Genomic DNA, 11159 nt, shown 5'->3' with positions numbered 1-11159 from the left:
TGCTTTACACATGGATTAAATCTACACTGACCCAACTAGAATAGATTAGATCAGTATTACAGTGGTGCCCCGTATAGCATGTTAATCCATTCCAGAAAAATGTCGCTATCCGGAAACGTCGCTATGCAGGGGGCAAAACTCCAAAGGAACGTATTAAACTCCGTTTAATGCGTTCCTATGGGGACAAAACTCACCGGTAAGCGAAGATTCCCCATCTGGCGGCCATTTCTGCCACCTCGGTAAGCGAGGGCAGGGCGCGAAAACAGAGCGGGCAGCCATTTTCTTCCGGCAGCCATTTTGGAACCGCCAATCAGCTGTTCTGCAAACATCGCAATGCAAAGATCAGTAAGCGAAATGCTTACCGATCATCGCAATGCGATGTTTTGCCACCTAAAACATCGCAATGCGATCGCATTAGCAATCGCAAAAAAACGTGTTGCTATGTGGATTCATCGTTAAACGGTGCGGTCGTTAAGCGAGGCACCACTGTATGTTAGTTAGAATAGGATGAGATGAAATGAGTTGTATACAATGTAATAAACCTCTGATTGCAACAACACATAGAGAAGTAGGGAAAAACACAATAAAATATTTTAAAAGTCTTTTTAAAAATAAAATAAAATTATAGACATATAAGAAATATAGGCAAAATTAAAACCAAATTAAAATGTTAAGATAATTAGATATTTTTGACCAGAAGCAGGCTACTTCAATAGCGTTGTCTCAGCTGCCTTTAAATGCAGCTTAGTGTCAAGATATTTGTAATGGAGCTAAATTCACCATATTGTAAATTAAAGTCTTGAACATATGAAATGTACTCATGTAACTAAAATATGTAAGAAAGACTTTAAGTAAAGAGCTAGGATACACCTGTTGCTGGTTAAAAGGGCAAAGTCAGAGGCTTTCAAGCGAAATGAAGCAGGTTTTGCTGATTACAGAGGCTTTTTCTCTGTATAAAGGAAGCTGTGGGAAAGCATTGCTTTACTGCTGTAATAAAGGGGTTGTTGGGTTGCTCTGGTATAGAAGAGGTCATGCTGTGTTATACTGGATTGTGAGTAACCAGTTAATGTATATGCTGTAATGTTATCATGTTATGCTCTACTGTATATGGATAAGCTGTTTAAGTTACATATGTAGAGTATTTTTCTAAACTAAGTTTGACCTGTCTTAAGTTTTGCATCCAGAGTTAAACGAAAAGCACTGAATTCTGTTAAGTTTCCACCAGTTCTTTCCAGGGAGCCACATTCTTTCATGAATAAGCTTAAAATGCTTCTGGTAGTACATATTTATGTACACATGTTCAAAGTATAGCAGCTATACTCTAAACACTTCTCTTGGAAATGTGTTGGGGCATAAATTGCATGCCTATGAGTGCTACATTGATTGAATTTCTCTGCAGTCATAGGACATTTGTCCTGTATCCAGGTAACCCTACTTTACTTGATTATTCTTTGATCTTCCTACTTAGCTTCAGAGTTTTGAATTGACTTCTAGATGGTCCAGCTAGCATCTTGTCCTGGTGGGAGACACTTTTTGGACTTCATCCATTCAGCCAGGTATGGTGTTTTTGTCCTTCATATGTTTTGCCTAGACTCTTTTGGCTTAATATTTAGAAGCTGGGACATGTGCAGAAAACTGAATTTTAGCTGTTGTCTAGGGATTTGGTATCCCTGGATGGCTTTGGTGCTGCATTACTTTATTTTGTTCAGTCTGTGCTAGCACCTCTCATCATATGTCTGGAGGGGTAATAACAGTCATCCAGTGATTAGGAGTCTGGGATTAATCATATGAGCAAAGAGGGTGGGCTAGACTTGCCCTTACCGTCATAATCTTCAGCTGTATTCAAAGTATGGAAGGTGACCTTCTGAAGAATAAAATTTTCTTTATCCATGGATGCTCTCTCTGGAATTGGGAATGGTGATGTTCCACGTGCAGAGGGCAATCAGCAATTGCAACACTGGGAGCAGTGCCAGATTAATCTCCTTGGTCATGAATTACACACTTGGAATCCTAACACTTGAACAGGGCTTTTCACTGTAGAATCATATCAGCCCATTGGGAAGGGAAGAATTGACCAAGCATTTATTACTTTATTTGAATTTGCTATGTCTAATTTCTTTTATTTCTCTGTAGTTATTCAGTAGAGTGACTTATTTCTTCAGTCCCACCTCCTTACTCTAAGCAAGCGAATGATAAAGAAGCCTCAGTGATCAGTGAATTCTAGAATAGAAATTCCCAACTACATAATCAGCTCAGCTCATTGACAAATAAATCACTGAGGAGGCACATATATCTCGCTTCCAATGTTCAGCTCCTATGTACAAAAATGCCTTTCTTTCTACCCCAGAAGCACTGTTACCAAACAGGGAGACCTCCCTGAACTGAAGTTTCCCAGAACAAGCCAGAATAAATACTCTATGCTAAATTATCCTAAAAATTATAGCAATCTGCACTTATGACCCAAAGATGGAAATATTTCCAAGCAGCTGATGAACACATTAACTATTGTGTATCAAAATTGGCGTGCCTGACCCCATTGAGCTCCACTGGGAGTATTATGTCCCAATATTATGAGCAACTCTTGATACACAAGCTTATTAGAGGAGAGGTCAGAGACCGAGCTCTAATCACTGCTTTCAGAAGTTATGCAAAGAATGTAGGAAGCAACCATTTTAAGTCAAAGGTTGGCTTCCTCATGATTCCAACTGTACACAAGATCTTTCACAGAGGGGCTCCTGAAGGTATCCCTTCTGTTTGTAGGAAGGTGGATGGCTACAGAGAGGGACCTTTTCAGTAGCAGCCCTCAAAGGTGGTATGCTTTCCCCAGAAAAAAAAAAAAAGGTAGGAAAACTTTACAAGATGAAATCAGAGTTCACTGTGACCTTAACAGACTGGGAAATTGAAAAAACAACAAATAAAATTATGGCCACAAATTTTTGCATAGCATTGTAAAATTGCACTAAAAATGGCCTAGAATAGACCATTGAGTCCTTGGGGATTTCATGAGCCAACTTCTCAATAAATACCCAGAGTCAAATGGGCCTATTCTACTTGTGGCTTATTTTGCTAAAGTCATAGTTAGAGTAGGCTCATTGAATCAATGGAACATACAGAGGAGCTTGACTTACTAAATTCCCATTGATTCAATGAGTCATCTTTAGTATAACTTGCTGCATTAAGCAACTGGATTTTTGCCTTCATTTCAATAGGGATAAAAGTACAGTGTTGCATTTGGTCCAGAAAATCAGATGGACAACATAAGATGGGTGACATCTGGCCTGGCAATATAGTTTTGAAATGTATCTGGGGTTATAGTAGATTACAGGCTAAGCATGAGTAAACAGTGTCACGTGCTATCAAAAAAGGCAAATGCAATACTAAGCTGCATCAATAATAAAATAATAGTATCATTCTTACTGTGTTTGGTCAGATTTCACCCAGAGTATTGAGCTCAGTACTGAGCAATATCAAGATGTTAGTATGTATCAGGAGGAGTGGGACCAAGATGGTAAATAGTCTGGAGACTAAGATGTGTAAGGAATGATTGACAGAGCTGGCTATGTTTAGCCTGAAGAAAAGATTGAGAGGTGATATGACAGTTATCTTCAGATATCTGAAAGATGGGGCAGCTTGTTTTCTGTCGCTTCAGAGGATAAGGCCTGAGCCAATGGCTTCTAATTACAAGAAAGTAAATCCTGACTAAACATTAGGAGGAGCTTCCTGTGGGTAAGAGCTGTTCGGGACTGCCACAGACAATGTCAGAAAATCCTTGAGGTTTTTTCTAACTCTGTAATTGTATGATTCTAAGCAGGTGCTTAATCTCTTCCATACCAGCCTACTCTCCATTCTACTTGGACTTTTCCAAAGAGGGCTTCCAAATGTATTATTGTAAGCCAAGAACAGGCAATTATTCCTCACCACTGGCTCAGCTGACTAGGGCTGATGGTTCTACTAGACAAACACACGTGCATATGAAAGGCTACAATGGGCCATCTTTATTGAAAGGGCTAGGTGGGGGGGGAGGGAGAGAGAGTGAGTGAGTGAGAGAGAGGAGGGGTTGGGAACAGAAACACAGGAGGAGAAAAGGTTGAATACTTCAAATTCCCAAAGCTGACTTTGTTTTGTTTTAGCAGTAGCTCTCTGAAACCAGGATCATTGGTTGACATCTTGATTTGTGCCACATACTCCAGCACTTCCTTGGTGGCACTCTAATGGAAAACATTAGAGACAAAACCGTCTCTAATGTTTTCCACTTGTGAATAATCATCCTCACTATAGAATGATGGACTTGAAATTGTTTGGAAATGGATTTATAATCCTTCCCAGACTGATGGGCCACAATAATTGCTTCTATACAATCATTGCTGATGTGTTTCTTCATTGACATTGTGTTAACACACACCTGAATACTCCAGACCGGCAAACTGCTAAAACTTTGGCTTTTATAGAAGTGGTCACGCTTGCTGATGATCAGTTACTGAAGGGCATTTGGTTAGCAGCACCTGGCTGCTTCTTAGCCTCTTAACTCCTATGGAAGCAGTAACGGTGTACTTAGTTTTTCACACATGGCTTTTCCATTTTGGCATTATTTTTGTAAGATAAATCATGACATGATGTAATATAACTTCCTTGGTGGCACTGCTGTAGCCATCAGCTTTCTCTCCACTCAATTTTCCGCAGCCTCAGTGGTAGCGGATGTGATATAATACGCCAGGAACCTTTATTTGGCCTCCAATTTTCAAAGCAAAACATTGAAGTATAATCTACAAGACACAAAGGAATATTGGATGAAAAGTCGTGATGTTGGGCAGATGGCCTGTCCTTCTGTGGCATATAAAAACTCTTGGCAGGGGAAGGTAGAGTGGGTGAAAGTGATGGCATATTCCACCTACCCATCCTATCCTCATTCCTTGAATCTGGGGGAAACAAGGTGGTTTCCAGCATTCTGCCATTGCTCTGATGCCTTGCATTTATGACAGGTGATGACTCAGGCAGAAACCAGCAGGTCCCTCCAATATTGTACACAACATAGTTGGCTCAGTGCCACACCTCAGGAACAACAATTTGGCTTATTCCGAGTGAGGGAAATTTAACAGCTTTACTGAAGCTTGACTATCTGTGAAGTGAATTCTTAAATAGAATTTAAAACGCTTGACAGGTGCCTACATAGAAAGAAGGAGCAGAAAGCCATGAATAATGGTTGACTCAGGTGCTGTAATGTATCAGCTCTTCCTCACTCAGAAATTAGGCCCAAGTGGCTTCGCATCAAATAGAAGCCTGTGTTACAGAAAGAACAAGGGTGAGATTGATACATATATAGTTTTCAGTTTTAAAGATATGAAGACATAGTGTGCAGAATTACAAGGTTAGTCTTGGAGCTGAGCCTAAATTTTGTATGTCCTGATTTCCCAAATATAAAAACCAAACTAACTGCAAAGCAAATCATCAAGCAAACAATAAACCATATATACATGACTGGCCTCTTCACTAATTGCCCGCAGCCTCAGTGATCACGAAGCACCCATAATCAAAGCAGCTACGAATAATGCACAAAATGGTATTAGAGGGGACTGACTGGTGGTAAGAAGGTGTAAACTGAAGACTCGGATTACTGCCTGGCAGCTACCCCCAAATCAAGACTAATGTTCTTGGGTTTGTTTCTATGCTCAAACGAGGGAGTGATGAGAACCCACCAGACCTTTTTAACTTGTTAGATTTTGGCCAAGTTTGTTGATGGCAACAAAACAATGATAGTTGTCAAAACAAAACAAAAAAGGTTCACAGAGGATCTCTGACAAGATCTCTGCAAATGATCTCCAAGATTTCTCATTTGATTCACTGAAATGGGCAATGCTGTTTGATATAAAATTGCAAAATACAGTAATTCATGGCAGAGAGAGAGAGAGAGAGATCCCAATGTTGCATACATGCTGGTGGTGTCTAAGAACTACCCATGATGGTTCTATCCAGAATAAGGGCTTTCTGGACCTGAAGAGGACAGCTTAATAAAAGCATTGACACAGTATATTGTGCTAAGAGGAATCACTGGAGAAGGAATAAAAAATAAAACTCTCAATATCATTATCACCTCTCTACAAATCTATGATTTGACTACACTTGGAATAAGACAGTTCCAGTCAACAGCTAAGCAAGCAAATTTCCTTTTCAACTGAAAAAATGGTGAGTAATGTGCAGGGGAGAAAATAGTTCAGGGGGTCCCAAGTCATCCTTGTTGGAGGAATTCTTCAACAGAGCCATGACAAACGGGTAGGAATTGCATCCTATACCTGTCATTTCTTTGTGGGAAGATGTACATACATGGTCCATATTCTTCTACACACACACTAATAGTTCAGGAAGTAGGACATGGGATAAGAAACCCCACATCTTCCTCTGGCAAGTCTACAACATTCACATTGGCTCAAGGATGGAAAGGGAGAGGATAGTACAACATCGAGATGGGTGTTAAACTTGCTGTCTCACATATGTTGGATTGGAATAATCTTGGAATATGTAAAAAGAAACCAAAAATACGAAAACTATGAAAAACGGTCAAGGACAAGTTCCTTCTGCATATGTCTCAATGACCTGTGTTGATACATGATTATTGAAATACCTACTGTCCTATTCAAGTAGGACACCAATCCGGCATCCTGAGAGATTAGTGTACAAAACCAAACATTTAAACTGTTTGTTTTGGCACAGGGAACCCAACCCCATCTGGAATCAACCACCACTTCCCTCTTGGCCTTTCCAAGTCCTGTTGACCAGCCTTCAAGATTGATGGCAGCACAAGCCACTTTTTCATATTTTTACTAAATAAAAATTAGGTGACTTGTTTGTTTGATTTATAAAGACATTGCGTCCATCTGTCTCTGTTCAACATTTGGCTTTGTACAGTGAACAGGAAATGGGAGTTGCATTTCTTGGTAAACTTAAGCTTTTCTGTAAACAGACATGCCTGCCTGCCTGTCTCAGCCTGAGTTTGGTAGTATGGAGAAACAGTCAGTGCTGTTTACATCTGCACAGAGTATTTTCTCCTTATTCAAATTTCCTTTCTCTACCTTCCTGACTGGCATTCTCTTTTGCCAGAAGTCACTAAAGGCAGAAGCAAATATTGAAGACAGCTTGTGATTGAGAAGAGGAAATTCCTTAAGTGCTGGTTGTATGTACTTGTCACAGCAGGAGGTTTTCTCGCCACCTACAGTGTGCTTCACTTCATGGCTGAATCTCAGAATGTAAACATGAGATTTCATTGAAGTCTGATTTCTCAAACACAAAAGATTACTACTGTTGTGGTCTCTCCAACGCTAACATGCTCTCAGGAGTAACTAAGCCCCCTAAAATGCCTGTTTTTTTCTGTCACACAGAGGAGGGTCAGAATCTGTTCTCAGTTATTCCGGAGTGCAAGACATGTAATAATGTGTTGAAGTTACAGGAAGCCTGATTTTGGTTGAGTATCATGAAAACCTCCTAACTGTTAGAGCAGTACAACAATAGAACCAGTTACCTCGGGAGCTGGTAAGGTTTCCAGTGCTGGAGGCATTCAAAGGAAAAGTCGATAACCAACTGTCAGTTCTGCTTTGATTTGGATTTGGGCATTGAGCAGGGGGTTGGACTCAGTGGTCTTATAGGCCCAGTCCAACTCAATAATTCTATGATTCTCAGATCTCTATTCTCAACTTTGTTGTGGCCGTGGCCATAAACACAATATGAAAGAAATATAGGTCAAATCAGGATAATATACGATGCATAATGAACCTTATAAGGTGGTGTGTGAAGAATTGTTTGCAGTCTGTGGCCCCTTCAAATGTACCAGGGGCCCATGTGGCCCTTATTGAGAATGGCTGTTCTTCATTCAGGGCATCCACTATTAACAAACCATACATGCCATCAGCTCACTTCATGATTTGGCCCTCAGTGGTCTGACAAATGTTGTGTGCCACAGCTAGTACTCTATTGCTTGTGGTTCTACGGAGCTTGGAAAATTATTTTTTAAAAATAACTTGTTCCCATTATTCATAACCATGTTTGGAAAGTTAACCATTATCATTACCAAAAGGCTGAAAAAGTAAGGTTCTCTGTTACTATGCTATTAGTTACTACACCATTTTACTTTTTTTGCTGCTTTTATTTGCCTTTTTAAAAAGAAAACTGGGATTGACAAGAGAATGGCATAAAACCTGGGAAAAAAGTCTTATCAACATGCCTCTAAAATGTTGAAAATACATAAAATGTTTTAAGGTGATTAGAAGGCATTGCTTCTCACACCAATAAAATAACTATGTCTTGTGTTTTGTAATGTAGCCTCATGACATGTTGTTTAGTCGTTAAGTCGTGTCTGACTCTTCGTGACCCCATGGACCAGAGCACGCCAGACCCCCCCGTCTTCCACTGCCTCCCGGAGTTTGGTCAAGCCTCCTGACATACTCAATAACAAAAACAAGCAAACAAAATAAACCACCCGCCATATTATTTATTTATTTTACATACCACCTTTCTCCCAGTGCAGGACCCAATGTGGCTCACAATGTGAACTAAAACAAATTAACAAACAGCTATAAAATAAAAATTAAAAATAAACAACTTGTCACATTAAAAACAAACACCAAATTAAAACAATTTAAAAGTACAATGAGAGAACTATGCCACTTGTAATTTATTAATATCAAGCCTTGGGTCACCCATTTAGATACTCCTAAGCAAGTCTAAAGATGCATACAAATAAAGTACCACATTTTCATACGGACTGTATAAACCAGCCCATTGTCCACAATAAGACTAAGAAACATGTAGCCCCTCAAAGGTTGTTGTACAGCAGTTGCCAGTGTCTCTCACCATTGGCTGTGCTGGTCAGAGTTAATGGGAGTTCAGTCCAAAACATCTAGAGATTGACTGTTCCCTAACCATGCACCACAGCCTGTTCAGAAGTGCAACCAGTCTTGTCTGTTCCTTCAGCTGCCTAATTCAGAACTAGCATTTCCCCAACCCTTCCCCCATCACCCTCATCTTTCCACTGTTTACAAGTGCTGCTACATTCCCAACATATTAGATTAAGGGAAAAGCAAAACTCTTTGCTAATCCTGATCAAAAGGAACTGCTCCTGAGCATGTGCACATTCAGTATTACTTAAATCTCAGACTGTTGCTTTTCTGATGCCAAACACGTTTATTTGCGATTAAGCACCATTTTGTAACAATAGAAAAGCATCCTTATTAAAAGGAAAAATAATAGAACGGAAGAATTGTCACGGACGACCCAGCTGTTGTGTTCCTGACTACAACACTTTTTTTTAACTGAAGAAAGAACAAAGGGGTACAGCATCCATTGCCAAGCATGCCCATGTTTGAGTCAGGTGCCAATGCCCCCATCACATGCTGCTCCCTTGGCCTTCTGCCTTGAGGTCCAATCCCAGCTGCACCACAGAACACGGAGAGCTAGAGATGGGAGTCCAGCATTGTAGAGCCCTTCCCAAATTCTTCTGATAGTCATTATCCTGGAGCAACCTGACCTCTAAATATTGCGGACGTGCAACCCCCCCCTCATCATCTATGTCACTCTCAAGTTTGTCTTGCTGTTTGTACCACGGTGCACGGTCATCTATTTCACATATGATAAATATGCCCCACCACCTTTGTGATCCTGCAGTATGAGTGCTGGACATTTTAATGCCAGAGCCACTTCTTTGTTCTCTCCCAAATCCCACTGCACAAATCATGACTGCTGTAATGCTTACAAAGATAAAGCTGCTGACAACAGTTAGATAATTGTGCATAATACTTATCTTGCTGACCAGAGTCATTCCCTTGTCGTCTCCCTGTCAGGCCTTTGTCTTTTAGATTGTATATGGCATACCCAGTTTAGTTACTGAGAGTTATCTTTCCCTTCTGGGTGAGACCCTCAGAGCTGTTTCTTTTCATAATGTTTGTATTTGGGTTCTAATATGAGCTTAACATATTGCATTCATCAACGATGATGAATGTATAAAATTTGTGACTGCCCCAAATATTTAGACACTAAGACTCAGTCTTTTCCTGGACATTGTTTTCCCAATACTTTGAAGGAAAGTAGGCAAATGACATTGATGTGCACTTTGTAAGTCATTTGAGCAACAGATATATTCTGCATTCCATTATCAGAACTTCAGAATGATACCTCTTGTACGAAGTGACCTGCACAATGAACACTTCACAAGGCTAGGGATGCAGGTGGCAACTTATTAATTAGAGGCAATTGATTATTTATTCCATTATGCTTACACCGGCGTAAAACTGCAATATGTTTCTGGCTGGTAATTTTTTTTACAGATATAAAGTGTCATTTGCAAATTTCATGCACATATATAACCATTTCCTTTTTTGCAAGAAATACAAGTCATATGACATGAGACTAGCCAAAGCATGGAGTTCCTGCTTGTCAAATGTCCTCAAAGTTCCAGTCTTACTAAGAGGTAATGAAATTAGCCTTGAACAGTCTAAAATAGAAGCCGGTGAAAGTCAGTGGACCCTCATCCTGACACTGACACTCCCAACTTTTTATTTTTTAAAATATTTTTACTTTAAAGGCCTCTCATGGGGCAATGTTCTCACATTTTCCCACCCCCATAGTTGCTTCTCCCCAGCTATTTCAAGATGCAGGGGGCTTTTTCATGTAGGAGGTGGTATCCAGTTTTCAAAATAATAATGGGGTGGGGCTGTGACAAAACCACTCCCAACTTCTTTTTCTACTTAAATCTTTTTTTAAAAAACCGTCTAGTTTATGGATGTGGTGCTTTCTGTATCCATAATTAAAAACACCAGAAAATGGCCCAATATTGTTGCACAATATCATGCCTTCATTGTCAACAAGGAAAAGGATGGCAAGCTTTACATATCAAAGAGCAGCCTGAATGTTGGCAATACTAATGGCAGCATTCAAGATGGTCTACAGCACTGGTTCTTAACCTTTGTTACTCTGATGTTTTCGGACTGCAACTCCCAGAAGCCTTCACCATCAGCTCTGCTGGCTGGGGTTTCTGGGAGTTGCAGTTCAAAAACACCTGAGTAACAAAGGTTAAGAACCACTGGTCTACAGGATACTCTCTTGTGCTCATTATCATTCACAAAGAGACACCAAGCAGGTAAAAAATCCCAGAAACTGACTCCTTTTTATAGCTTAAC

At 40.0% G+C, this 11159-nt stretch overlaps 1 long non-coding RNA gene across 1 annotated transcript; it reads left to right on the top strand.

Moving 5' to 3' along the window:
- Positions 1-966: 966 nt before the first annotated feature.
- On the top strand, positions 967-6843 carry LOC140704464 (uncharacterized). The gene is made up of 3 exons (XR_012083669.2): positions 967-1051; positions 1469-1556; positions 6706-6843. It is a non-coding gene; the product is annotated as an uncharacterized LOC140704464 (long non-coding RNA).
- Positions 6844-11159: the final 4316 nt, after the last annotated feature.

Source organism: Pogona vitticeps, chromosome 2 (genome assembly GCF_051106095.1).
Source record: "Pogona vitticeps strain Pit_001003342236 chromosome 2, PviZW2.1, whole genome shotgun sequence".
Classification (NCBI taxonomy): domain Eukaryota; kingdom Metazoa; phylum Chordata; class Lepidosauria; order Squamata; family Agamidae; genus Pogona; species Pogona vitticeps.
The sequence above is the reverse complement of the archived record's forward strand: the minus strand, read 5'-3'. Positions and strand labels throughout refer to the sequence as shown.